Genomic DNA, 26961 nt, shown 5'->3' with positions numbered 1-26961 from the left:
TCACTCTAGTCACATTTCAAGTGCTCAGTAGGCTCAGTGGCTACCATATTGGACAGCACATATGTAAAAGATTTCCATCTTTATAGAAACTTTTCTTGGAGAGCACTGTGGAAAGATTGTAATGATGCCAGAGTTCGATTCTCACAGATGGAATTAACCACAGCCTCATATCTTTTGCTACAAGTCTGTTTCCTCCTCTGTCAGTCTTCGTCACAGTCTGACTTGCAGTGCAGTTAGTTAATTATTCTGCCCAATTCGCTATGCTAATGACGGTTGGTACCAAGCTTATGTCATTCGCATTATTCCCACACCAGGGGCAGAAACTGGTGAGAGAATATCCTGAATAAATGTTATTTGAATGAATTGATTGCAAACTCCTTGAGAGCAGGAGGAAATGTTCTCATTTTTGTGTTTCCCACAGTTCCTTGGGGGAAGAAGGAACCTCACTAACCATCTGTGGGATTGTGACATGTGCTCACATTTGCCAGCTTAAGGTGGTATCACTAAGCCAGACTGTCATGTCTCCCCAGTGACATGCGCTCACATTTGCCAGCTTAAGGTGGTATCACTAAGCCAGACTGTCATGTCTCCCCAAACCAAGATTCCTGCCACCGCACATTCTGTTCCTGGGGCTTTGCTGCACCCACTTCATCTCCTTGCTTAAAAGGTTCTGCTTCGCCTCATGGGCAGTTATGGTCATGCAGACCCTTCTCCCCTCACACCTGTACTCTACCCTTGTTTGTTGACATCCTGTTTCCTCCCTCCCTCCCCATACCTGGAAAAATGGCCTCCAAATTGGGCTGTGTGAAGCCCCAGGAGTTCTCCAATATCCTCCTGAGCATGTTTGAACTTCTGTTTTTTGGATGTTTTTAACCTCACCATTTAAAATTGAAAAAAAAAAAAGTTGTATTCAACAAAATGAAAAAGGTGAACTACTAAATGGAGAAAGTAATTGTAAATCATGTATCTGATGGGGTTAATCTCAAGAAGATATAAAGAGTTCATATGACTCAACAGCTAAAAGCCAAAAAAAATATTAAAATATGAGATCTATACTCTAAAACATATGAGTCATAAGTGGGTGAAAGCACTTCATACCTGTTAGAATGATTATTATAAAAAAGGAAGGATCTGACAAGTGTTGACCAGGCTGTGGAGTGAGGAGAGCCTTTGTGCATTGCTGTGGGACTGTCAGTCTGTGGAGATACTATGGGAAGCCCCAGATGTAAAATAAGTGAGCCCTGGTCATGCATGTGTAGCATGCTGGACTGTAGTTAATAACACTGTGTTATGTATTTGAAAGTCATGAAAAGAATAGATCTTCAAGGTCTCATGACAAGAAAAATAATTATAACTGTGGCAGTGGATGTTAACGAGACACTGTGGTGATTATTTCATAGCACATGCACGTCTGCCATCATTATGCTCTACACTTGAGACTAAAAAAGTTCAGTGTCAATTACACCTCAACAACAAAACGTAATAGCCTGTGTTGTAACATGGCTGTGATAACGTGCTTAGTTGTCAATTAAATGCACATATTTGGGTGTAGATAACTTACTTGATTAGGTGTCTGGCGGAAAAGCTACTGAACTGGCACACCTCTCTCCCTCCCAGGCCCCTCTCCCATCTCGTGAGGCAGCAACAGTGCCTCCTCCAGTCCACTCCATTATCAGGGAAAGACTAGAGTCTGACACCACCCGCCCCCCAACAGCGCCTTCTTTGAGTTATTATTGGGCTCCCAGCTCACACACTGCCCTTTCTTCTCAAGTTCTTTGTATTGCTTCCATCACTATTTTCCAACCCAACGACAAATTCCAAGAGCATGCTAAGATCCTCTTAGCATGGGAGCGATGGCCCAATCCAATCACAATTTTTAAAAGATTTTATTTATTCATACAGAACTGGGGTACAGGCCAGAGGTGTGTGTGTGAGAGAGAGGATTCACCAGAGACAGTGGGGAGCAGAACAGGCAGGTTGACTGAAATACACTGCTGAGGAGAGCAGCAGGAGACAGAGGAGGTCTGCTGCGCCATGTGGGCCACTCCCTGGCTGGGGATCAAACTCGAGCTGCAGTGTCTGTCGTAGCTTCATAGTGCCGTGCTTTAGCCCGTTTTGCCACCATGGAGGGCCCGCAATCACATTTTATAAATAAGGAAACGGAGCCAGAGGGGACATGAAGAGCTCAGGGTCACCCAGTGAGCGCGCTGCCCACTGCATCAGACTGGATGATAGATGTGGTCAGTGGAAGTTCAAGAGCTGTGGGAAGCGCCAGGCTTCCAGAAAGCAGCCCCATAGGCGTGGTTAAGACATGCCTGCCCACCTGAGGCTGGGCACTCGAGAGAGAAGCAGTGCCTCCCCAAAGCTGGGGGACAGACAACAGAAGAGGAAGTGTCCACTGCCCTCTTGGCAAAAGATAAGAGTCAAGATCACGATTTCCTAATGAGGAACCAGCCTACTAGCTTAGCAGTATGGTGGAGCCATGCCCCAGTGGAGAGTTTATTATTCAGGAAGCCCTTTACTTGAAAATGACAGAAACCTCTAGCTACTGCTGGAAACCCCTTCTTTTAAGATGACAAGGAGAATCCTCATGGAAGAAACTTTGCTCCAAGCTGGCCCCGAGATTCTGCGATGCCCTCTGCAGATGGAGGAGTGGAGGGGGCAAATGGTTGGAACCTGTGGACTTAAAAAAAAGTGCCAATCAAATGTAAATGATGATCCCATTAAATAATGATTTTCATTCAACTGCAACAATACAAATTTCTCAGACTTTGTGATTAGCTCTGTGTCAAACTCACTCTTAAAAAAAAAAAAATCCTTCAGCAGTTCCTGTGTGATGGGGATCATCGTTTTAGGGTGTGTGTTGGGGGGTGGGGGTTGTTGGATTTTTTTTTTTTTTTAAGGACTGACCAAAAAAATCTTGCTGCATTCAGTCTCCTGAGAATGTTGGGTCGAGTTTTTTGATCCCTGTGGCTCATTGATTTGCGGGCTGATGTAGTGCGAGGGGTCCTTATTAGTGGCGTCTGTCCCTGCTGTAATGTTTTTGTTATTTTTCCTCATTTGTTCACTCTGACATCATGTCATTACAGAATGGTGCTGTTCAGGCCCTGCCTGGGCTGTTCGTTAGCCTGTGCTTAATGAGCAGCTTAATTGAGCTGTCTAGTTGACCACCTGTCGCCCTCCGGACTTATTAACATACTAATGGCCTGACATTGTATTCGCTGACAGGCAACAGGGCTTACTGATTTGATGTCTGGACATGAGGATTTTATGCTGGAATGAGAGCGGGCATTGGGAAGGAGGTTTAAAAAACGCAAATTAACTCTTTGCTATCTCTGTTTATGGCTCTCTTGCAGGGAAGGGGGGAAAGGGTTGAGCCCGAGGCAGCCCAGGAAAGTGGGTCTGAGGAAGGCTTGGTCTCTCATTGCACCCCCAGGGCGGCTCTGCTGACGAAATATGCTCCGCCCCCCAAAACCAGGCTTTGTTTAGGTTACAGTGTTATTGTGGGGAGCTACTTCAAAGAGGTGCTCTTCCGCAGCCCAGGGGAAAGTTTTGTGACTAGACTTTTCTCTGCTGTGGCTAAACAAATGAAAAGCTGCCGCGCTCCATTTGGGGGATCCATTTGGGGGATCCGAGTGTGGTCTGTAGTCCACAGTACTCAGGACAGGACTGTGAACACGAGGCACCAGAGCTGCAAGAAGCGCCCATTGGCGGGGACACTGATACTGTTTGTATGTTATTTGGGGGGGCTGGGGACTTGTGCGGTTGTGTCCCCCCCCCACCCCCCCCCGCAGAGATGGGGAGGAAGGGAGGAAGGTCTGTCCTGGGAAACTTCAGCAGGTGTCAGAGCGCTTCTGCCGGAAACTGGGCATGGGTGTCCCCTCACCTTTCCCACCCTCGGTCTCCTCCTGCAGAGTCTGCACACAGAATAGCATCCATACAATGGCAAAGAAACAACTGTAAGATTTCAGGAAATCTGAAAGAAGTGGTGTTTGCAGGAAGGGTCGCCCCTATGGGCTGAGCAGAGGGGCCCAAATCCCCAGAGCCTCTCGGAAGCCTGTTGGAAGAGACCTGGCAGGGGCCGCAGACAGTTGCAGCATTGGCCCCTGATTGGAGGCCCCCCAACAAGGCAGCCAAGCAGAGGCACACAGCTGGGGCTGCGGAGAAAGCCAGGGAAGAAGCTACGCGCCAGAAATTAGCACATGGGCCTGCAGCTGGAGGATGTCCTTATGCGGGGCCACAGTGTCCTTCTCCCAGAGGCCGAGCAGTGGGGATACCTGAGAGCAGTCGGGAGGAAGAAGGGGGTGGCAGAGGGAGAGGAGAGTATGGGGGGGCTGAGAAGAGAAGGGACGGTGAGAAGAGGAAAAATCTACCCACTCTCTGACCTCTCCGTATGATGAAAGGGAGGCGGATTGGGGAGGAGGGAGAGTCATGGAAGGGGCGAGGGGAGGAGAAGGAGGAGAAGGAGGAGGATGAGGACGAAAGCAAGAATAAGAACAACGAGGGGATGATAACCTGATCTCATTTAAATTCTCCACCCCAGGGTGTGTCAACTTCAACACAGTTGACCTCTGGGGCCAGGTCCTTGTCTGTTGGGGGGATCACTGATAAGGTGTTGAGTAACACCCCTAGATGCTAGTAGTGACCCCAGCCCAACTGGTGTGGTCAAAATGGCCTCCAGACATTGCCAAATGTCACCAGGAGAAAAGGCAACCCACATGCAGAAACCCTGCTCTGGAGGTTAGAAGGATGACCCTTGGTTTGTCGATGGGAAACAAAACCCTCAGAAAAGGCCAAGGGGATTTAGAACCAAGTCTGTTGACTCTCATTCCTTGGTGCAACCTCCTGGTCACGATGAGGGGAGGCCCAACTGTCCACATCCCAGTGCTGACCTTTGCAGAGCTATTGTAGGCTGGGCATTTAAAGGATATTCTACATCGTCTTTTCAAATCTTCTCAATCCTCCTTTAAGGCTGATGCTATTAAGAGATGAGGAAACTGAGACTCAAAGGAGTTCAGTAACATGTCCAAGGTCACAAAGCTAGGAGTCTCACCCAGCTCACTCTGACTTCAAAGTACATGTTTTCTATGATAGCACCCAGAAGCTCAGTCACCTTTACCTAGCGATCCACTTATGGCCCTTGTGGTCCCTTTCCTGTCTTGCCAAAAGAAGGGGCAATTCCTCCTGTTATTTCCCCGGCTGACCCAGGTACAGTGCCTGGTAAGTTTTCCAAGGGCATATGTGATGATTCACTTTATTATGTTGGCTTGACTGCCCCCACAGAGTACTCAGATGGTTGCTGAAACATTATCTGTGTATGTCAATGAGGGTGTTTCTGGATGAGGCTAACATCTGGATGTGTAGGCTGAGTAAAGCAGATTGTTTGCCCGAGCATGGGTGGGCCTCATCCAATCAGTTGAAGGTCACAATAGAATAAAAGCCTGATGCTATCCCAAGTAAGAGAAATTTCCTCCTGCCTGATGGCCTCCCAACCAGGAGTTTTCTTCCTGCATTTGCTTACAAACAGAAATACCAGCTCTTCTCAGGCCTTAAGCTTGCCAGCTTTCAGAATGGAACTATGCCCTTGACCTTTCTGGATCTCCAGGTTACCACTTATTCTGAAGACCTTACCTCTTCATATTCATGTGAGCACATTCCTTCTACTAAATCAAGATATATAGAATGTAGATGATTGATAGGTGATTGATAGGAGACTGTTGGATGGTTAATCAATAAGCTTCATCTGGAGATTAATTCTCTTTCTCTGGCGAACCCTAATTTACACATTAGCATTTTGGTTAACATGGTGACATTTCATAACCCACATTTCCAATATTCCATTTTGTTTTAGCGCCGACTCATCACCAGTATCTAGCTGCTTTTGAAAAATTCAGTGTGAAACTAGAAATGTCAAATGCATTGTCATGCTGCTGGCCGTTCAGATAACGGTCCCCTGCACTTCACCAATTTTGTCCTAACCATCAACCCAGAGTTTGTCCCATCTGTTAAGCTTTTGTCAATTTCAGTGATAAGCTGCTTTGTCCCCGGCTTCTAAATGGTTCTTTTCCACGTCTGCCTGGTTTGAGTCCTTAGTTCCTTTTCACTTTTTTTTTTAAGATTTATTTATTTATTCATACAGAACTGGGGTACAGGCCAGAGGCTCAGGGGCGGTGAGAGGCTTCACCAGAGACAGAGTGGGGAGCAGAACAGGCAGATCGACGAAGTACACTGCTGAGGGGAGCAGCGGGCGGGTCAGGAGAGGTCTGGCTCGCCATGTGGTCTCCTCCGGGGCAGGCGGCAGGCGGGAATCGAACTCATGCGGAAGTGGCTTCAGATTCTCAGTGCTGTGCTTTAACCCGCTGCGCCACCAGGGAGGGCCTCCTTTTCACTTTTTAATCCCTGTAACTCCATCCTTTAACTCATAGAAAATATAATCCACCTTATAATTTTAAAAATCATTTTCAGGTTGCACTGTTTTCATTTTCTCCTAAGTGATGTCATCTCCTGATTATTGATGTTACTGATGTGGTGTGAGCTCATCAAAAGTTTGTTCATTTTTCTTTGCTTCATTTTGTTATTTCAGTGACTCTCCTATCACTCCTTTTTAAAAAATAATATAGTTTATGTTTACATCATTTTGTGCCTTTTTCCATCTCAGCTGTAATCCCCGTGGGCTTCCCATCACCAAATCCCCCGTGTGCCATCACCATAGTCCAGCGCACTTCCCCCACAAACCCCCACCGTTTTGGATCCCATTCCCCACTCCACCCCCGTAAAATGTCTCTGGTATATAGCTGTTCGTTATTATTTTCTCCCTGGTCCTTTATACTCCTGCTATGAGTCATCACTCCCTTTTTGAGCATATTCTCTCCGTGTCCAGTTCCGAACCACATCTACAGAGCGTCTGCCTAAGAATGTAGCTGCAAATATTGCAGTCTTGATCTCTGAGCCATTTGCTAGGCTGCAAGACTAGATGTTGACTTTAAGAATGCATTTGCTCCTCTTCCCTTTAATATGGCTGTATCTTAAATCTCGACAGTGGTTATAGAAGCAGGTTTATCCTCCCTGTAAGAGGGGAGCTGCACTCCATCCCGACTCTGTTCGCCGCTCTGCATGAGCCATTTGTAGTTTCAAGAGTCAGGGGAGAAGGCTCCCCTCACTGCCTCCCCACCCACAGTCCAGCAGGCTGGTAGTGTCCTGCTTTCAGTTTTTTGTTTCTGGCCCATGCGTGTGTTATTTTTTTTTTAAGATTCATTTATTTTATTTATACATATAGAGCTGAGGTACAGGCCAGAGATGCGGAGGGTGAGAGGCTTCACCAGAGACAGAGTGGGGAGCAGAACAGGCAGATGGACGAAGTACACTGCTGAGGGGAGCAGCGGGCGGGTCAGGAGAGGTCTGCCACGACACGTGGTCACCTCCGGGGCAGGCGGGAATCGAACTCATGCGGAAGTGGCTCAAGCTTCTCAGTGCTGTGCCCTAACCCGCTGCGCCACGAGGGAGGGCCCCATGTGTTATTTTTTAAGCATGGCAGTTGAAAAAAAATTTTCATGACTCTGGGTTGGTGCAGATGGCATGCACCTTGATGGAGTTTAATAGCGACTGCGGTACCGCTGTCTCGTCATCATGCTGTAATGTTTTATCAAATGGCTCCTACAGGAGATCTTTGCCTGCTTCTTTGTGGCTTTCCAAAGTGCTGTGACTAGGAGAATGTTTAGACATTAAAAGTGTGGGTTGAGTTAAACCGAGTCAAATCCCAAATCTACTACTTCCTAGTTACGGAACTTGGGCCAAGTTATTTAAAGCCTTAAGCCTTACTTAGGCTTAAGTTATATCAGTGGTATAACTTCTTAAAGTTGTTATGAGGATTAAATAAGATAATCCATGTAAAAACACTTCCTGCAGATTCTGGCACATAGTCAGCCCTCAAGATTTGTCTGCCGTTATTATGGTAGTTATCACTGCTTGGCTTGAATAAATATCCAACGTTAGAGAATTTTTATTTTTTGGTAAGGCTCCAAACAGCCTTAAAGACAGAAAAGAGAAATACCGAGTAACATTTCATCAATTTTGTGCGTGCGCTCTCCACCCCTTTTTCTATCTATTTCTTTATTCTTTGTCTCTCCACCTCTTACCCTCCATCTCTTTCTCCATCTTCTATCTCAATCTCTCTCCAACTCTCCCCTTCTCTATCTTCTTTCTCCTCTTTTTAACCACCGCACAATTGCTCACAATTCTGACTTGCTTGGGATGTCCAAAGTACCGACAGGCTACCTTCTTTACCTGCAGTAGATTTCCAGGGGGTATCAGTTGGGGTGATGGTGGATAGTTTAAAACTGTGATGAGCTTGGATTTTATCACTATAAAACAAAGGGATTAGATTCGGGCTAGACAATGTGTAAGTTTCTTCCTGTCCTAAATTCTTTCTAAAATGACTTCAAACAGTACAACTCTTGTAGCGATTCTATGATTAGGGCAGAGAGCATGTTTTGACTACGGGTTTAATGATGCCAAGGTCCTGCTGCTCTTTCCTGGGTTAGTGACCCACAACCCAGGGTGGCTGAACCCCGACATCTCCAGAAAGGCCCAGCCATTACTCCTCATAACCAGCAATACATGGAAGCATGATGTCAGCAGAACATACTGATACTCAGCTCCAGAGGGTGCATGTTTAACTCTGCAAGCAGCAAGGGAGAAAATGTGCTTGCTCCAGATCCCAGGACAAGGGTGGGCCATACACCTGCTTCCTAGGGTGATGGCACTTTCTTGGCACTATTTCTGTTTGCATCCTAGCAGAAAAGACATAATCTCGTGGCCACTGGAACTACAAGAGAGGCTGAACATGCACAACTGGATAGGTCTACACCTGGTGCCGCTACTAAAATAGAACCGTAAAAATCTGGATGTCAGGACAGCGCTTGGCCCTTGTACCAGACAGGAAGGGTATGAATTTCCAATAGGTAACATGGGTATAGTGTGCACCACGCTGAGTAAATATTTGAATTTAATTTATATTTATATATTTATTATCAATTTTAATTTTAAGCGATACTTAATCTATATTTCCATTATATTATCCAAAAGCTTAAAACACATGTACAACACAGAGCATGTAAACCTTAACCACTGCATATTAGAAGCTGGAAATCTTAAGCGCCACTCCCCAGGTTCTCTCATGAGCCCTCTGGAGGCAGTTGAGGTTCCTTTGATCACCTGTGCGTGGCAGGATTTGGGGGCCAGAGGTGACACAGGGCTGGTTCTCCATGAAGGACGTGTCAGAAGGGCGGGTCCCAGCTCCTGCGAGCTTCACCAGCTGGGTCTCCTGTTGCTCTCTCTTCGGGCTTTGCTGGCGGTGGGGACTTCCCTGGACCGGGGCGTCCTGATGGTGGAGAGCTCTGAACATAGCCCTTACTATGTGGCCTGGGTCTTCTGCTTTCACCTTCCCCAGCGCTTCTAATGCTTACTTCAACCTAGTTCTCACTGTCCGCCTGTCAGTATCCTGCACAGATATTATTTCCCTACTCTGAGTTGGGACAACTAGTTTGCAGTAATCCCAATAATTCACTTTTTTCCCATTTCTTTGCCCTCTGTAGAAACCCATCACCTTCCCGTGTATCTCCTGGTTTTTTTTTTTATTTTGTCAGTATCATTTTCTTCCTTCCTCTTCCGACTCCCCCCATCTTTCCTTTCTTTTCTTCTTTTTGCAGAGGGTCTTTTGAAATAAAAATCCAACTGTAGCTTAAATTTTTTAATTCATAGCACGGAAAACCAAAAGGTCACTGAAAGTTTTGGCAAGATGCTCTTGGCGTTTTGTTTGGTGACAAACATGTAGTGTGCAAGCTTGCTTTCCCTTTTTCTTCTCCACCACCATCCCTATGTCTTCATGTCCCTTTCTCCCTTCTCTTCCCTCTTAGCCTCTTGGTAGAACCTAGGGGAGAGGTTCAACCTTCAATGTGTTTATTATTGTCCATTAGTTTTTGTGACTATTTTCCTTTGTCCAGTCATCTGCTCTGCGAGTGTCCACTACTTAAGAACATAGCGTTTTGAGCCTTCATTTCCTTGTCTATAAAATAGGAATATCATCCCTGACCTTGTTAAGATGAAATGACATATTACTGAATGTAATTCAACTGATAGATGAAAGGTCAGATTCCTGAAACTGACTAAGAATAAGAAGTATCCTTTCCTCAAGTCAATACAGTATTTGCCTATCTTTTGTAAGAAATCTAGTTATATATGTATTGATACAAGTGTTATTCTTCTATTTTCATTTTTTGAGATGCATGTGTAGTAATATAAAGATCTAAACATCCTCAGTGCAGGTTTACTGCTTGAATGTGAAGTCTGACTTTGATACAAGACAGGCAAAGCCTATTGTAATTATTTAAAATATCTTGCATCACTCCATATTTGTTTTCTGAAAGCACCATTTTACTGTGACCATCAGTGACCAACTGGAAACTTTAAAAAGCCAAGCTAAGGTGTGTGTGTCCCAGTCCACCCTCTGATCAGCGGCAATTCTCTCATTAACACTGTGACCTCTGATTCTTGCTCATTTGCACTGTGTAAAAGGCCTCTGTCAGCTTCCTCTCCTCTCTGTTCAAATAAACAATAGCCTTTGGAACAAAAAAGGAAATTGTAGCAGGTGAAAGTTAGTCTTAATGATGCAGAGACCCAATTGTTTTTAAACTTGCAATATAGAAAAGCCTCCCAACCTCCTTTAATTTCTCATTTCTCACAACTATCCATTTGAGTTGGCCAAATCCCATACTTAGAATCACAGAATCCTTGAAAGAAATTCAGAAACTAACCTTTTGCCCACTCAGAGCTTATTAGCAATGGAAAAAATTACTTTTCTCTCTGCAGTGAGCTTTTTCCCTCTCCAGAACATAAGTCAAAGACATAACCTTACAGGATGTAGAAGAATCATCCAGTGAAATTTTTATATTTTCTTAGGAAAAGAAAATTGAAGCTAGAGAGACTGAAAAAGCTTCAGATTGGTCATTTGTCTCCACAGATGGAAAAACAGTGATTAGGCACTGATGAGCGATCAGGCCAGGGCACCCAAGGCTCCAGCTACTTGTCTACCTGCCCTGCCATCCTTAAATCAGGATATTTAATCGGTGCATAAAAGGCCACCCTCTGGCTCTCCCTCATGGTGCAGCGGGCTAAAGCACAGCACTAAGAAGCTAAAGCCACTTCAGCATGAATTCAATCCCTACCCCAGAGGTGACCCACAGGGTGCGGCAGACCTCTCCTGATCCATCTGCTGCTCCCCTCAGCAGTGTACTTCGTCAGTCGGCCTGTTCTGCTCCCCACTCTGTCTCTGGTGAATCCTCTCACTGCCCCGGCACCTCTGGCCTGTACCCCAGTTCTGTAGGCATAAATAACTACATCTTTAAAAAAAAAAAGCCACCTTCACAAGGTTCACAGTGACCTCGCAAGGACATCTTCAAGACAAAGAACTTGTGAAAATGTTTCTAAGTAAGCATGATCTCCTCTCCAATATTCACCTATTCAGGAAGAAGAATGGTCAACCTTTACACACCCCATCATTCCAGTCATCTGAGTTCTCCCCTCTCCAGTCCAGAGGTGGCGGTGAGTATGGGGAAGCCAGATGTGAGCAGGTGGAGACGGCACAGAGATATCAGGTTAAGTCACACAAGGTGCTGCATTAAAGAATAGATACAGGTCTAGGCCCTCCCTGGTGGCACGACAGGCTAAGTCTCAGCACTATGAAGTTATCTGCAGCCACTACAGCACGAGTTTTATCCCCAGCCAGGGAGCTGACCCACATGGTGCAGCAGACCTCACCTGTCTGACCTGCTGCTCCCCTCAGCAATGGATTTCAGTAGATCACCTGTTCTGCTCCCCACTCTCTCTGGGAATCCTCTCACCCCTCCCCCTCAACACCTGGCCTACACCCCAGTTCTTACGTGCATAAATAAATCTTAAAAAAAAATATACAGGTCTACCTCAGCTGCAGTGACTGCTGCTGTTGACAGCTAAAACTGCCTGAAATTCTGTGATCTCACTCCAACCCGCCTTGACCTCCTCATACATAAATTGGGGCCTCACTGTGTTTTCATAAGAATGATAAAATTATTTTTAAATGTCATAATTTTATGTGATTCTGTAAGAAAACATCACTGACAATCATATAAACACGCATTTATTTGAATTTAAGAATCTGTCACCACGGGAAACAATTGGGTGGATCCTCAAAAAATTAAGCAGAGAATTAGCACCTTTCTGATGCCACTTTTTAAAATAATAGCTTATTTTTACATCATTTTGTGATTTTTCTATCTCAGTTGTAATCCCCGTGGGCTTCCCATCACCAAATCACCTGTGTGCCATCACCATAGTCCAGTGCACTTCCCTCCCCCCATTTTTGATCCCTTTTCCCACTTCACCCCAGTAAAATATCTCTGGTATATAGCTATTCATAATTATTATTATTTTCTCATCTGGTCCATTATACTCCTGCTATGTATGTTTTTGAATCAGTGTTTTTGTGTCTTTTGGGTAGATACCTAGGAGCGGGATTGCTGGGTTGTAGGGAAGCTCCATGTTTAGCAGTTTGAGGAACCTCCAAACAGTTTTCCATAGTGGTTGTACTAGTTTGCATTCCCACCAGCAGTGCAGGAGAGTTCCTTTTTCTCCACATCCTCGCCAACACTTGTTGTTGCTAGTTGTTTGAAGATGTGCCATTCTCACTGGGGTGAGGTGGTATCTCATTGTGGTTTTAATTTTCATCTGATGCCACTTTTAATCTCTTGGCAAATTTCTGGGCCTCTTCCTATGATTGTGGATGTTGATCTTCTCACTTAAGAGTAGAGAAGAAAAAGAAAGAAAACATTGCAGTACTGAGAACCCAGGAACCCATCAAAGAGGAGGGCGGTCTCAGGTGACTCTTCACTTCCATAACGGTAAATGGAGTCAGGCGGCCAGGTGTGCACACCTCCCGCTGTGAGCCACAGTTCAGAATGGTGCCACCCCTTTCAAAGCGGGCGGCATGAGAGGCCGCCTACGTGTTTTTCATCAAGCAGCCCCCGGAGGGAGGATGCGATGAGGTGCCGCTTTCTGAGACCTGGCCCGAGCCAGAGGCGGGCACTTTGGATTATGATCCAGGGTTGCGGAGCTGTGAAATGAAGACCGTGATCATTTATACCTCTCCGGGTTCTTGTGTGCATGAAGTGGTGCCAAGAGCTTAGCGGCACCTGGCCGGTGGGGTACAACAAGCATGGTGTGTGCAGTGCAGGAGCCTGCACTATGACCAGGCCGCGGGTGATCCTGCTCGGGGAAGAAGGTAGGTTCAGGCAGAGCTACAATACTTAGGTCCAAAATGAGACAAGACTAGAATGAGAAAAAGTTTCTTTGTGGCTAATGAGTGAGCATTGGGGAGCCCCTACGGGTCAGCTGGGCTGCAGTGCTGACCCATCAGCTTCCTGGAACATGTGGACAGCAGCGGCCCCCCACGCAGGCAGGGATGCTTGTGCTTGAGTCCCACATGTGCTCCCCTCACGTGCCCAGGGCTCACGACGTCTGTTCAGTGACTGCCAAGATAGTTTCTGAGATGTGTCACTCTCTTCTCGCTTGTGGAAAGCAGCTCCTTCTCACTGACCTGCCGGGTGGCAGAGCCCTGGGCAGTGACCTGATCTTCAGAAGGTGACGAGATCATCCCAGAAACCCCATCTAGAGGTCTACTGCTACTGCTCATCTCGAAAATCTTTACGCGTCTTCATGTTAACATATGTGCTCTTAATTCAGCTCGTGTTCTGCAGAAGGCAGGCTGGCTTGCCAGGCAGCTCGATGCCCTCCTCACCCGAGGGTCAAGGCCCTGGCCTGGGCAGCTTGGTGAACTCTGCCCGGGGTCACGCTCTCACCCTGCACAAGGCTTCGGTGAATGGGCACTGTGGGGACCCCTGGGAGAGAAGCCCTCCTCCAATATGCTGCCATCAGCATTGCACGGGGGCCTGGGCCCATCTTCGGAGTGGCCACTCCCCAGAACAGATGCCGGGACAAGAAGGACAGATGGTGCAATGCTGCCCTCTTACCCACTGTCATCCCAGTACAGAGGGGCTCCAGACCAGAGGCCAGAGCGCCCTCTTACTGTCTTTTACTGTCATTTTCATGGATGGACAGATAATTGATACCAGTAGATAAATAATAGGGAGATATGGAGGTAAATAGATGAATGGGGTGCTGTTCAGTGTCATAAGTGGTTGAATTGTGGAGTTCTTTATCCATACCCCAATAGTTTGTCTATTGGTAAAACAGGTGCAGGCCATTGGTAAACAGCTTTGTTTTTTGTCATGATCGTTCATTTTTTAAAGATTTAATTATTTATACAGAGCTGGGGTACAGGCCAGAGGTGGAGGGGTGGTGAGAGGATTTACCAGAGACAGAGCGGGGAGCAGAACAGGCAGATTGATGAAGTACACTGCTGAGGGGAGCAGTGGGAAGATAGGAGAGGCCTGCCGCACCCTGTGGGTCACCTCCCTGGCCGGGGATCCAACTCATGATTGTGGGTAGCTTCATAGTGCTTCATTTAACTTGTTGCGCCACCAGGGAGGGCCCTGTTGTGATCATTCTTATCACAATATTTGCTTGCTGTTTTCCTTTCTCTTACCTTTGAGCAAATGTTGATAGAGCATCTAATATAGGCTGAGGGTCCTGATAGCCTGAATCCAGTCCAACCACCAGGCTTAGCTCGGGTCATTCCCACTCAGCTACCCCACGTCTCCTCTCACCAAACTGCTACCCCATTCTCCATCCACCAGAGCGCTCTATCCTTTCTCACCTCTTGCTCCTTTCTCTGTCTACTAGCCTTTGTTTTATCTACCCCATGGCAAAGCTCATTCAGCCCTCAAACCTCTATCAAAGGTCACCTCTTCTCTGAAGCCCACCCTGATTAGTTTCCCTTCTTTAGAACCTTTATCACATCATTCCCCTACTTATTGGTCCCATGTGAGTGTCTCTTCCTAGAACATAAGCTTCTCTCTAATGATTTTATTCTTTCTACACACCTCAGCCTATTTGCCACCAGTTAGGCCCTCAATTCATTCTATAGAATGTGCTACATGGAAATGCATGCTAAAATGGAGAAGAGATACAAAAGGAGAAATGAAAGACACCCAGAAATCACATGTTGCCCCCTTCCAAAGTGTGTGTTGCTGTTGCTTCAGTACCACGTATGAATAAAGGTCACTTTCTCCCACGTTGCGTGGTCTTGGTGCATTTTCACCAGCACCAGATTGCTTTGGAGTGGACTGTTTGGTCAATATAGCCCACACACACAATATGTGCTCCCGAGTGGCTGTGGTCAAGTCGTGGAGGCAGACCTATCTGATTGCCTCACGAGTGCCTCATGTCCTTGGCTGTTCCGCCAACGGATTGAGGCAGATTTCCACTTTCACTCTTACAAATGAAGAGGAAAACTGCAAGTGGAGAACGTTTTGATGAGCACAAGCCAGCTCCCAGTCTACCTGTGGCCTTTATTGTTATAGCATTAGCTCCATGGGGGCCTGCTCCGCTCAGACCTGGAATTCTAGACTTTTCCAGGCGCTGACAGGCGACCACAGTTCGTTGCTGCCCCGACTGGTCCTCCCCTGTGTTGTCTTCCCTTCGGCTGCCTCTGAGAGTGAGACCTCTGGGTGTCGGCCCTTTGCTTGCTGAAAGGACATTAGTTATGCTTCTTGCCAAAAGGGCTGAAGTTTTTCTGTGAGAAGAGCCGGAGTCGTTAAAACTTCCTTTCTGAAAGTAAGAGCAAGTTTTAGATATGGAAATGGAAAAGTTTTCCAATGAGAGAGGCTTATCAAAACTAGGAGGAATGTTAAAATTTGCAATTAGAAAATACTGTTAGCAAGATTTCCCAGCATGCAGCTCTCTGGCCGTGTCGTTAATCAGTCCTATGGGTCCTTAAAAGGCAATGTATGCAATTATCAAACCAGAACATGTTCTAAAGATCCTATTAGAACACACTTGGGGAATTCATAATAATGTATGGATGTTTTGTTTCTTTCTCCCTCTTTCTCTGTCTCCCACTGCACCTACCAGTCTCAGATGGTCCCTGGAAATCGGTGGCCCAGCGCTTCCCTCGTGTGTGCTGAGCTCTGCCAGCTTCCGGGGCCATGGGAGATAGGAGACTCTATTCTATGCCTTGGTTGTGCGGGATCAGTTGCTGATTCTATGTCTCCTAAAGGCTCACGATCACAGTCCTGCAGTCAGGATGTTCATGTTCCTGCTGACTTTTTTTTTTTTAAGATTGATTTATTTATGCCTACAGAACTGGGGTACAGGTCAGAGGTGTAAGGGTGGTGAGAGGATTCACCAGAGACAGAGCGGGAAGCAGAACAGGCAGATCGACGAAGTACACTGCTGAGGGGAGCAGCAGGCCGGTCAGGAGAGGTCTGCCGCATCCTGTGGGTCACCTCCGGGGCAGGCGGGGATCGAACTCATGCGGAAGTGGCTTTAGCTTCTTAGTGCTGTGCTTTAACCCGCTGCGCCACCAGAGAGGGCTCCCCTGCTGACTTCTTAAAGCAAGTGTTTGCTTGGAGGCTTCTTGAATAATTACCATCTGGCCTGGCCTGAAGTTTCAGGGTGAGTGAGGTGCTCCACTAGAGGGGTGCTCCCGTCCATCTTAAAATGGCTCCACTTATGTCAACATTTACATTGGCATCTTTGGAAAATGGCAGCAAGAATTATGTAATTCAATGTACATCAGTTGTAAGGAGCATTTGTTTAACCATGTTTTAAATAATTAAGTTTATTTGTTTTTTACATGGTTGTCCACTTTCAGGGAATGTTTGATGTCTCCCCTCAGGGGTGGGCTCTGTAGTTCTCCCACCACCACAGCCCCTTTGTGCTCTTCTCTCCCATTTGAACTCCCCCCTGACCCCTGCTGGGTGCCTCAGACCCCCCCTTGCTGGTCAGCTTGTAAGTTTTTTAAAGAGCACTTATTCTTGTTGGTGGTAATTGCCATCGATTACTGAGCAGTTATTTTATGCCAGGTGCATGCAAAGTGTCCCATGTCTATCAGTTCAGAAAATCTTACAACTCTGATTTACAGCTTATTCCTTCACTTTATAGCTGAGGAAACTGAGCTTCGGTCTTCAAGTTGTATTCATTAGACCAGATTCTTTTCCAATTTGCAGAATGATCTTTTTTGTAATCCTAGAGCCTCATGGGCTTCTCTATATCACACTCTTCTCCTATTTGTAAAATCCCAACTTCCTGTTGGCACCATTCCTTTGTCATTGGGGAAATTCTCTGCGGACATAGCAACAACTCCATGCACAGGCCACCACCCGCCTTCTCCCTACGCCCCTGGGCTGGGGCAGCACCCCAAACCCACGCAGCTCGGGAGAGCATGAAGGGAGGGCACATATATATATTCCGAACACTTTTCATGGTGGCTAATGGGTCACAAATAACCTTAATAAATCTCCTAAAGTGTTCTAACTTTTTTATTCCCAAAGGATGCATGTCCCCTTCCCCTTATTAATAGTATAATTCTAGAAAAGTAATTCTTTTGCTCCTTCCCTAAGTATTTGAAGTTCATGCTAAAAAATAGGTTGCATATTATTCTCTTTGGAAGATCCTCAGATTGACTTTTTGTTGGTGGGGAATAAAAATAATATTGCTGCGAACCCTCCTGAAGATATTGTTGTTCTTTATAACAGAAGAACATACTCATGGTGGACATTTGAAATTTTACTCTCCTGCTTTTACACATGTTCTTCAAGCAGATGAAAACAAATATCCACCACTGGTAGCATGTAGGTCATGGGGCATCAGATTAAGAATGGATCTTTGTGAAATATGGAAATATATCCACACACAGTGGAATACTATTCAGCAATGAAAAAGAGCCATAATTTGCCACAACATGGATGGACCAAGAAGGCATTATGCTTAGTGAAGTAAGTCAGGTAAAGAAAGAAACACAGTGTGATTTCACTCATATGTGTTATATAAAGAAATCAAATGGATGAGCTAGACAAAACAAAAATAAACTTTTGCACTGAAGACCAGACAAAATGAAAAAATGGGTTTAATTCGTCACCAGACAAAATGAAAAAATGGGTTAAATTCGTCAATTATATGGTGAAGAATAGAATTAGACATTTAGTGGTGAATTTATGTACTCTATGCACATTATTTTTGATGATACCTGAGACTTACAGAATGTTATTATGTGATGCTACTTCAATACAAAAAGAAAAATATGGTCTAAAGGAAAATACAAGAGCGGTAATAGTTATGCATTTTAAACACAAAATGTGTGCATATCATAAAACTGGCTCTTTATTTGCGGATACAGTAACTGGTAGTTAAGCAAAAGGACTAAAGGGCATGAACTACCAGAACACAAAAAGAAAAAGAAGGGTCTTTTTGCCCATCAACCCATTATATGTCCTTTCGAAAAACCACATCACGTCTATGGTGTCGTATTGGACTGTGTCTAAAATAAGCTGGGTTAAATCATTTTTTATGGCAAGTCTTTACTTCTAATGTATTCTTCTCTCCTGTTCTCTTAGGTCATTTGCAGGGCTGTATCGGCACTGAGCATCCAGACAAAGACGCAAATGCAGGACTCACAGGGAGACCTAAGTTGGTGTTGCTGGGTTCTGTCCCCATATTTCAGTACATTTAGTGCAGTGCTTTCCCCCCCCTCCATTGTGACATTTGTCTACATGGTGAAATCTAACTCAGAAATGATGTCGAAGCCCCCAGATGCTTGTCTCTGGGACTCACCAGGGGGACAAAGTAGTAACCACCCAGCGCTCATTAATCCACGTGGAAATAAAAAAGATTAGGCGGTACAGACACTGTGACCACTGGAAAATGACTGAAATAAAGATCATTATATGCATCTGCTTTTCCAGGGGGAAGAAATGGAGATAAAGCCTTAAGTCTTTAATAAGGCTAGAAATTAAAACTGGGATTAGTGACTAAAGAGGTTGTGTAAGAAGATGTAGATGACACTTCTGCTTAAGTCTTGCTGGTGTGATTTCTAGAACGTCTTCATAGCTGTAAATCTTTGCCACCAGCTTCTCTGATTGAAGGAAACTGTCACTGCCCACTGGTCTCAGATCCACAGTCTTCACGATATACCCAATCTGCCTCGAGACTGTGTTTCCTTACAAACAAGTGTTTATTCCACATTCTTTTCACCAGGCTTCTGCAGGGTTGGGGGACATGAATCTCTAAATTTCAGTGGAGCTTTGAGGTCTGGTCTTGTCTTGTGATGCGCAGAGAAGGCAGTTCCCATGTGGGGGTCACTGAGTGCCACACACATAGGCACAGGAGGGGAGGGCTAGAGAAGGGACACCCCACATTTAGACATCTCAGATTCTCCTACCAGGCCTACGGTGGCTTCCAGAAGGCTATTAAAATGAAACTGTGCTGTTTGGCTGACCAACTGTCATGGGAAGAATATGGCCAAGAAAAAACGTCTTGATGGTCTTGAGTCCCAGCCCCGCAGAAGGTGGACACAGGGTCTTTATTGAGCAGATCCAGTTAAGATGGTGTCGCTAAGGTGCGTCCTAACCCAGAACAGCATAAGAGACATAAAGCTAGAACGTGGACCCAGAGACAGACACACATGAAGAGACGACATGAAGAGACTCATGTGTGAAGCTGGTGGGCTGAGGTGGCCAAGCTACAAGCCAGGAGCTTGAGATTGAGGACAAGTCACCAGCATCTAGGAAAGGAGACCGGAGCACATTCTCCCTTCCAGGCCTCAGGAGGAAACCAGCTGCCAGCGCCTTGACCTCAGACCTCCAGCCTCCAGCACCAGGAGCACACCCAGGCCTGCCAAGTCAGACCTCCTGTGATTCCTTCCTAAGTGAGCCCCAGGACAGAGACACCCCAACAGTGTGACCACATCTCACAGCTGTGGCCACTTTGTGTGATCACTTAGTACCTTTCAAAGGGCCCAGAAATGAATCAGGGCTGGCAGACCTGCAAGATCCAGAGGAGGGTGCGAGAGAAGGGCACAGCAAAGGGAGAGTTGGGGGGGTGGGAGGAGGACAGGGTGCACAAGCACTAAGTCAAGGGCACTGAGGGAGTAGAAACAGAGCTCAAATGGAGATTCAGGCCATAGCCTCTTCCTGTATGGGTTCCCTGAAGCTGAAAACACTAGGTTTTACTGGTATTTGCCTTTGCAGTTAACTGTGGTTTTTCCAAAATTGATTTTACTTAGTAGAATATCTACCTCCTAATGGATTATCTCCGCTCTCTTCACTCACCACCGTTAACTATTTGTGAGCATACCAAGGCCAAATTTCCCAGCACCTCCGTGGCTTGTGCTTTATATACCATCCACAAGACCTGTGCGGTCTGGTCGCAGGGAAGGCAAGGAAGCGGGAAGGCCGTTCCTGGGCCCGGGGTGGGGACCTGGGGGAATGCAGAGGGATGACCAACCCCTGGATGAGCATGAGCACTACTGAGAATAGCAGTTTACCTTCTTTTTAAAGAAACGCCGGGTTTCTAGGATGACTAACAAGAAAAGTTGATTGATGCATGACATGCAATTTCGTAATCATGATTATCGTTAGGTTCAGCCATGGGCAGGTTTCTTTCAAAACAAACTGAAGGATGTAGTCAATGCATTTGCAGTCGTATCCCTCGCTGGGAAGGATCAATCAAAAATGCCTCTGTGGCACAGCTGGAACAGAAGAGAAGCCGTCAAAAGCAGGGAGGCTAAGGGGGTGCCTAGCGATTAGCGCCCAGCCTTTTGGGCTTTCTGGTTAAGGAAACTGGTATCCCAAGTGTCTCTTTTGCAAAGCTGCCAACTTATTAGGTTCCAGGGCCCTGAGCAGCAGGAGGCAGCCTCCAACGGCTGGAAACTCTTGCATTGACATGAATTTAGAATCAAGTTCAGCTGGTTTTTACCCCAATGAGAATCATTATTCCCTAGTTTTTACAAAAAAGCTTAAACCATCCAGGAACCAAGTGTCACATGACAGCGACTTAGCACTTTATTTTTTTATGTTTATCATGGAGGGGAAAGGGGGTAGCAAGGCTTTCATTTTCTGTTACTTGATGAATACAAGAACCAATCCTCCCAGAATCATGTTCCCCCTCCTGTCTCTTCTTTCTCTCTCCCCTAACTACCTAACCCAATTTGTCTTTCTTTTGTGCTGAGAGTATGTCTTTATGAAGTCAATGCCTACATCTTAAGTTTACTGCTCTTTGAATTTTGACAGACATGAACCTATATAACTCACTCGTGGCTAAGTACAGAAGCTTCCATCACTCTAGGAAATTCCCTTGTGTCTCTTTCTGGTCAACCAGCTCTAGTCTCATTTCTACCACCAGAAATCATCTTTCCTTTTAAAACTCATATTAATAGAATTATACAACATATTCTTTTGTGTTTAGCCTCTTGTTTCAACATATTTGGTGTCCAGATCCAGCCATGGTGTTGTAATATTCCATTTTAAAAACACATCATAATTTTTTGATCCATTTTCTTATTGAGCTTTCAGTAATGACAAACAAAACTCCCAGAAAGTTCTTGGACTTGCCATTTTTTTTTTGAAGTTTATTTAGGCATACAGAACTGGGGTACAGGGGCAGTGAGAGGATTCACCAAAGACAGAGTGGGGAGCAGAACAGGCAGATCGATGAAGTCTACTCTGAGGGGAGCAGTGGGAGAGTCAGGAGAGATCTGCTGCACCATGTGGTCACCTCTGGGGCAGGCGGGGATCGAGATCATGCTGAAGTGGCTTTAGCTTCTTAGTGCTGTGCTTTAACCCGCTGGCACCAGGGAGGGCCCCAGACTTGTCACTTTGTGGACATATGCACCTGTTTATCTTGGGCATGTGCCTGGAAGTGAATTTTCTGGCTCATAAAAGAGAAATATGCTTAACTAAGATTTTATTATTTTATGCTCCCACCAATAACCTATCATTGTCAACACTTAGTAACATTGTCTTGTAATTTCAGATATTTTGGTGCATGTGTTTGATTATCTCTCGTGGCTTCTTTTATATTCCCCATTGTCTGATGGTGTTGAATAATTTGCATACATTTCTTGATTATTTGGAGATCTTCTTTTGCAAAATGTTTCTAAGAGATTAGAGACTGTGTCCATTTTAATGGGCTTTTAACTATTAATTTAGGAACTATATTTTCTAGTTTAAGTTCCTTTAAGATTTATGCTTCTTGAATATTTTCTCCCAACCTGTAGCTGAACGTTTTCTTTTCCTTGTGATATTCCTTTAGGTGAGAAGAGTTTAGTTGGGGTTTTCTGTAATTTAAAAAAAATTTATTTTTGCGTAGAAGAGCTGGGCTGTAGGCAAGAGATGCAGGGAGTAGGGGGTGAGGGTGAGAGGACTCACCAGACACAGAGTAGGGAGCAGATCAACAAAGTACACTGCTTGGGGGAGCAGTGGGTGAGACAGGAGAGGTCTGCTGTGCCCTGTGGGTCACCTCCCTGGCCAGGGATTGAACTCAGGCTGTAGATTATGATAGAAATTTAATCCCTAGACCACCAGGGAAGCCCAAGAAGAGTTTAGTTTTGATGAAGTGCAATATATACTTTTTTTGTTCATATTAAACCTTTGCCTGAGCCAAGTAAAGGTATTCTCTTTTGTTTTTAAAATCTCCACTTAGAATTCATTTATAGGGCAGGTATGTGGCAGGAGTCAAGGTTACTTTTTCTCCTAAACTAATCCTGGTGTGTGTGTGTGTGTTTTTATCCATTTTTTCAGCCATTTGCTGATGTGATTACATTTCCTGTCCACATTAAATTGCTTTGGCATTTTTACCAAAAATTGATTGACCAAGGATCTATGCATAGCCCAGCAAACACTGTGAGTCTACTTTCAGACTCCTTATCCTAGTCCATTGATCTATATATTTTTATACTTATACCAATAATCACATTGTCTCGATTACTATTGCTTTTTGCTGTCTTGAAATCAAAGTTAGCATAACTCCAACTTTGTCTCTTTTTCAGTTATTTGGCTATTTTAGGTCCTTTGCAAATAAATGTCAGAATCAATTCATCCATTTCTACAAAAATCCTTTTAGGGAATTCAATTGGGACTGCACTGAATCCACAAATAAATGTGACAAAAGCTGGTGGTGTCTTCACTTACTAAGGTTCTCATACACAAACAGCCGAGAAAATATCTGGCGGGGGAGTGCTGGTCCCAGGATATGTGCAGATACATGCTTCTACATGAGCCGGGGTGACAGTAAACACGTCAGCACAGGCAGAGTAGAGAGGTTTGTAGGTCACCAGAGACTTGTTCCAGCCCCACGGGGATGCAAATGCCAGCAGGGCCACCAACTCCAATCTCCACACAGAGCCATCGTTGTCGCTACCTCAGTTTCTCTTCTTACATGACCTATCAGTGAATCCAACAATGCATTGTTTTTGTCTTGGGAAATTCCCTTTTTCTTTCTAGATATCATGAAACTCTGATCTAATGTTCACAGTGTGCCTCTTGCATTATATTAGTGTCAGGTGAGCAACATGGAGTCAGGTTTGTATTTTCTGGATAATGTGCTCCCCATCACACTCCACCTGTTGAGCACCTGCAGCCTGCTAGTCTTTTTCATGCCTCACCTGCACCTGCTCATTCAGTGCTCAGAACACCCCTGTGAGGTGAGCCCTGTTATAAGCCCATGCTCAGTTGGAGAAACAAGGCTCAGAGAGAGGAGGAAGCTGCCCAAGGACACTCAGCTGCTAAGTGGGAAAGATGAACCAGCAGGCAGCCTGGCTCCAGGGCCCCAGGTTGTGACCCCATCTGGGCACCCTGACAGTGTAGACTTATGTCCCCTCTCCCTCCACACGGCAACCCCCAGGAAGATCTGGCAGGCACTGGGCTCCCTCCAGGGAGACAGAAGTGTTATGGGAGAGGCAGGAGATGCAGCCATATTTGACCTTGACAATTGGCAACTCGAAAGCAGGAACCAATTGGGTGATGGGATGTGGGCCCCCAAAGACAAGTATTCTAAAGAGGAGACCCCAAAGACAGAGGCCAGCAGAGGGGGACAAGCTGGGAGGCTTGGAGGGGAAACCAAGGCATCCAGTGTGGCTCTAAGGCTAGTCTCTTGTGGGGCTGTAAAAGGGAAGGGGTGGGGTCAGGGGGGAAGGGTGGTGGCGGGAAGTGGTGGGAGGGAGTGGCAGACCTCCCTGCATCTTGCAGACTGGGTCACCAGAGGGAGGAGAGGAAGAAGGAAGAGGGAAGGAGGAGAGGGGAGAGAAGTGGCTAAAAACCAACTGGAGCAGGTTATGAAAGACTGTTCAGTCTTCTAGTAAAAAGTTTGGACTGTCTGTGGTCAGTGGGAGTCGTTGATGGTATGAGAGGGGAAGTGATAAATGCCACATGACCGTTGCGTGTTTCTGTTCTGTTGGTAGGCAGACAGATGACAGGCAGACCGGCACATTAGTTAGACATTCACACGAGATAGATGGATGGATAGAGCTCGAAATGATAGAGATGAATGATGGGCATCTACAGATGACAGAGTGGTAGAAATGTTAGAGATCGATTGAGAGAAATTATAGGTGATGGATGGATGGGGGTGGGGGGTTGGTGTGTGTGTGTGTGTGTATGGGTGGGTGAGTGGATGGGTGGACAAGATGAGGGAAAGGCTGTAGAAAGAGGAGGAAGAAGCAAGGTAAGAGTGGAAGTGGAATGAAGATGGAGATAGGGAGAAACACGGGGATACATTTCTCCCCTGGGCATTGAGGATGGGCAGGGACAGAATTATTGTCCCTTCTCTTCTCCTTCCAGTATTCTGCAGATGTTGCAGGTCACAGCGGCCCTGGTGCTCCTCGCAGGTACAACCCTGCGACTGGAGAATGGGGGTGCAGAAGCAAGCAGGGGCCTTAAGATCGGCCACTCACCCTGAATGTTACCCAGCCGGGCCTCCGATCCCCGGCAGACCTGCGGAGAGCGCTAATCACCGCAAAAGTCCCCCCCCTGCAGATGAGGGTTTTGTGCCGTGTTTTGCCTTCATCAGTCTGGCCCACACGGCTTCAGCTTCCAGCCCTCGCGGTGGAAATGGGGAGGGTATAAAGGTGGTGTTGGGGGGGGGGGCAGACCCCGCAGGTAGTGGCCACCTCGCCCACAATGGCCAGCAGCGGGAAAGCCAGACTCCCGCGGCGCGAGGCCGAGCCCCCTGGGAGGGAAGTGACCAAGGTCAGTGCTGGGGATGCAGCATGTGGAGCGAAGCCCCCGCCCGTCTTCTTCCCGTGGTCACTGTTACTTTCCACTGACCAGCTGCCTGCAGGCTCCAGGCAGAGACAAAATGGGTAACACAGCCGCCTTTCAGTGGAGATTAATGCCTGAAATGAGCCACACCTCTGAACAATTGCGTCCTCTAAGAGCTGAATGGCCAGGGAGCCCATTGACGACGCCGTGAAAGAGGTGAAGGCCTGCGAGCGGGGCAGCAGTGCCAGCCCCTCAGCCTCGCTGGGATTCTTCTCGCCGGCTTTCCCCTCCTGACTGTCCATTTTGCCCATGTTGGCCTCACCCAGAATCCCTTTTATGAGCAGGGGCTTGGGCAACGGGCTGAAATGCACCGATCTGCTTCTGGAAGTCATATCGCGGCGGCTGATCGCATTAGTGCCATGATCTGCGCAACTTTGCGACTTGACAATTAGTCACTATCATTCACGCTGTGCAATCAGCTGTTAAATCCTCATGTATGCTGATTTGAATATGAATGTGCGGTTCAATAACATGTTAGATTGCCATGTTTACAAATATACTCCAGGTATTTAGAAATTTAGATGATGCAAAACATACTGTTTCCGTTGCAACCGGTGCCAGTTTAAATAACTTAAGCCTATTTATCAGTCACTTAGCAATTCTTTTCACATACTTCTGTTTTCGTCTCTCCTACCCCTCTCAAGCAAAACTGAAATATGCTCTTTTTCGTTTGTTTGCTGTGTGGCTGCATTAAACTAGTCATCTTCAAGTCGGGGCTTAATTAGCAGTCACCTCGGTGCTGGCTTTCTTCTCCGATGCCTCCAGATCTAATTCCTGCCTCTTTTAGAGGCAGACGAAACCACAAATGGGAAAAAGAAAGGGAAGAAAATGATCCCTGTAGCTGCCATGTTTTTAAATATCACGTGTTTGTAGAAAGCACAAGGGGGAGACAGGAGCACATTTTTGAATGAAGGTAATAAAAGCAAAGAGGATATATACTTGTTTGTAATCTCCTGCCTGGAAAACAGGGTGTGGCAAAGAGCAGGGTTTCTAAACCAGAGCAAATGTGCATTTAATCACCTGGGGTCCCCCAGGACCTGTAGCGGCTGGCCAGTGAGCAGGGCGGAGACTAAGATACTTGGGTCTGGCCATTTCCCAAAGGCTGCCGCACTGGACTCTAAGACAGACATAACACATCCTCCTTCAACTATTACCATTGTCATGAATGGATTTAAAAATCAGACCTGACGATTCTGCTTCTGGATGTTCACCCAGAAGCACTGAAAACAGGGTCTTGAAGAAACTCTTGCACACCCATGTTCAGGGCGGCTCCCTTCACAATAAGCGAGAGATGGAAGCAGCCTCGGGCCCTTCTTGTGTGAATGGAATGTGGATCTACATACAGTGGAATATTCGCAAGGCTTTGACAGGAAGCGGATTCCAACTCAGGCTATGGGACGGGTGAACCCTGAGGATATCATGCTCAGTGAAAACAACTGGACACAGAGGACAGACCCTGTACGATTCCCCTCCAGGGACGTTGGAAGGGCGACGAAACTCAGAAACAGGATATAGAATGGCGGCTGCCAGAAATGGGAAGGAGGAAGGACTGGGAGGGAGTTGTTTAATGGGTAGCAAGTTTCTGTTGTACAACATAAAAAATTCTGGAGATTGGCTGCAGAACATTGGAATACACATATTGCTAAACTATACACTTAAAAATGGTTAGGATGGGAAATTTAATGTTATGCATGTTTAACCATGAGGATTTTTTAAA

Source organism: Condylura cristata, unplaced genomic scaffold (assembly GCF_000260355.1).
Source record: "Condylura cristata isolate star-nosed mole 26May11 unplaced genomic scaffold, ConCri1.0 scaffold00003, whole genome shotgun sequence".
Classification (NCBI taxonomy): domain Eukaryota; kingdom Metazoa; phylum Chordata; class Mammalia; order Eulipotyphla; family Talpidae; genus Condylura; species Condylura cristata.
This window is presented reverse-complemented; position numbering follows the sequence as displayed.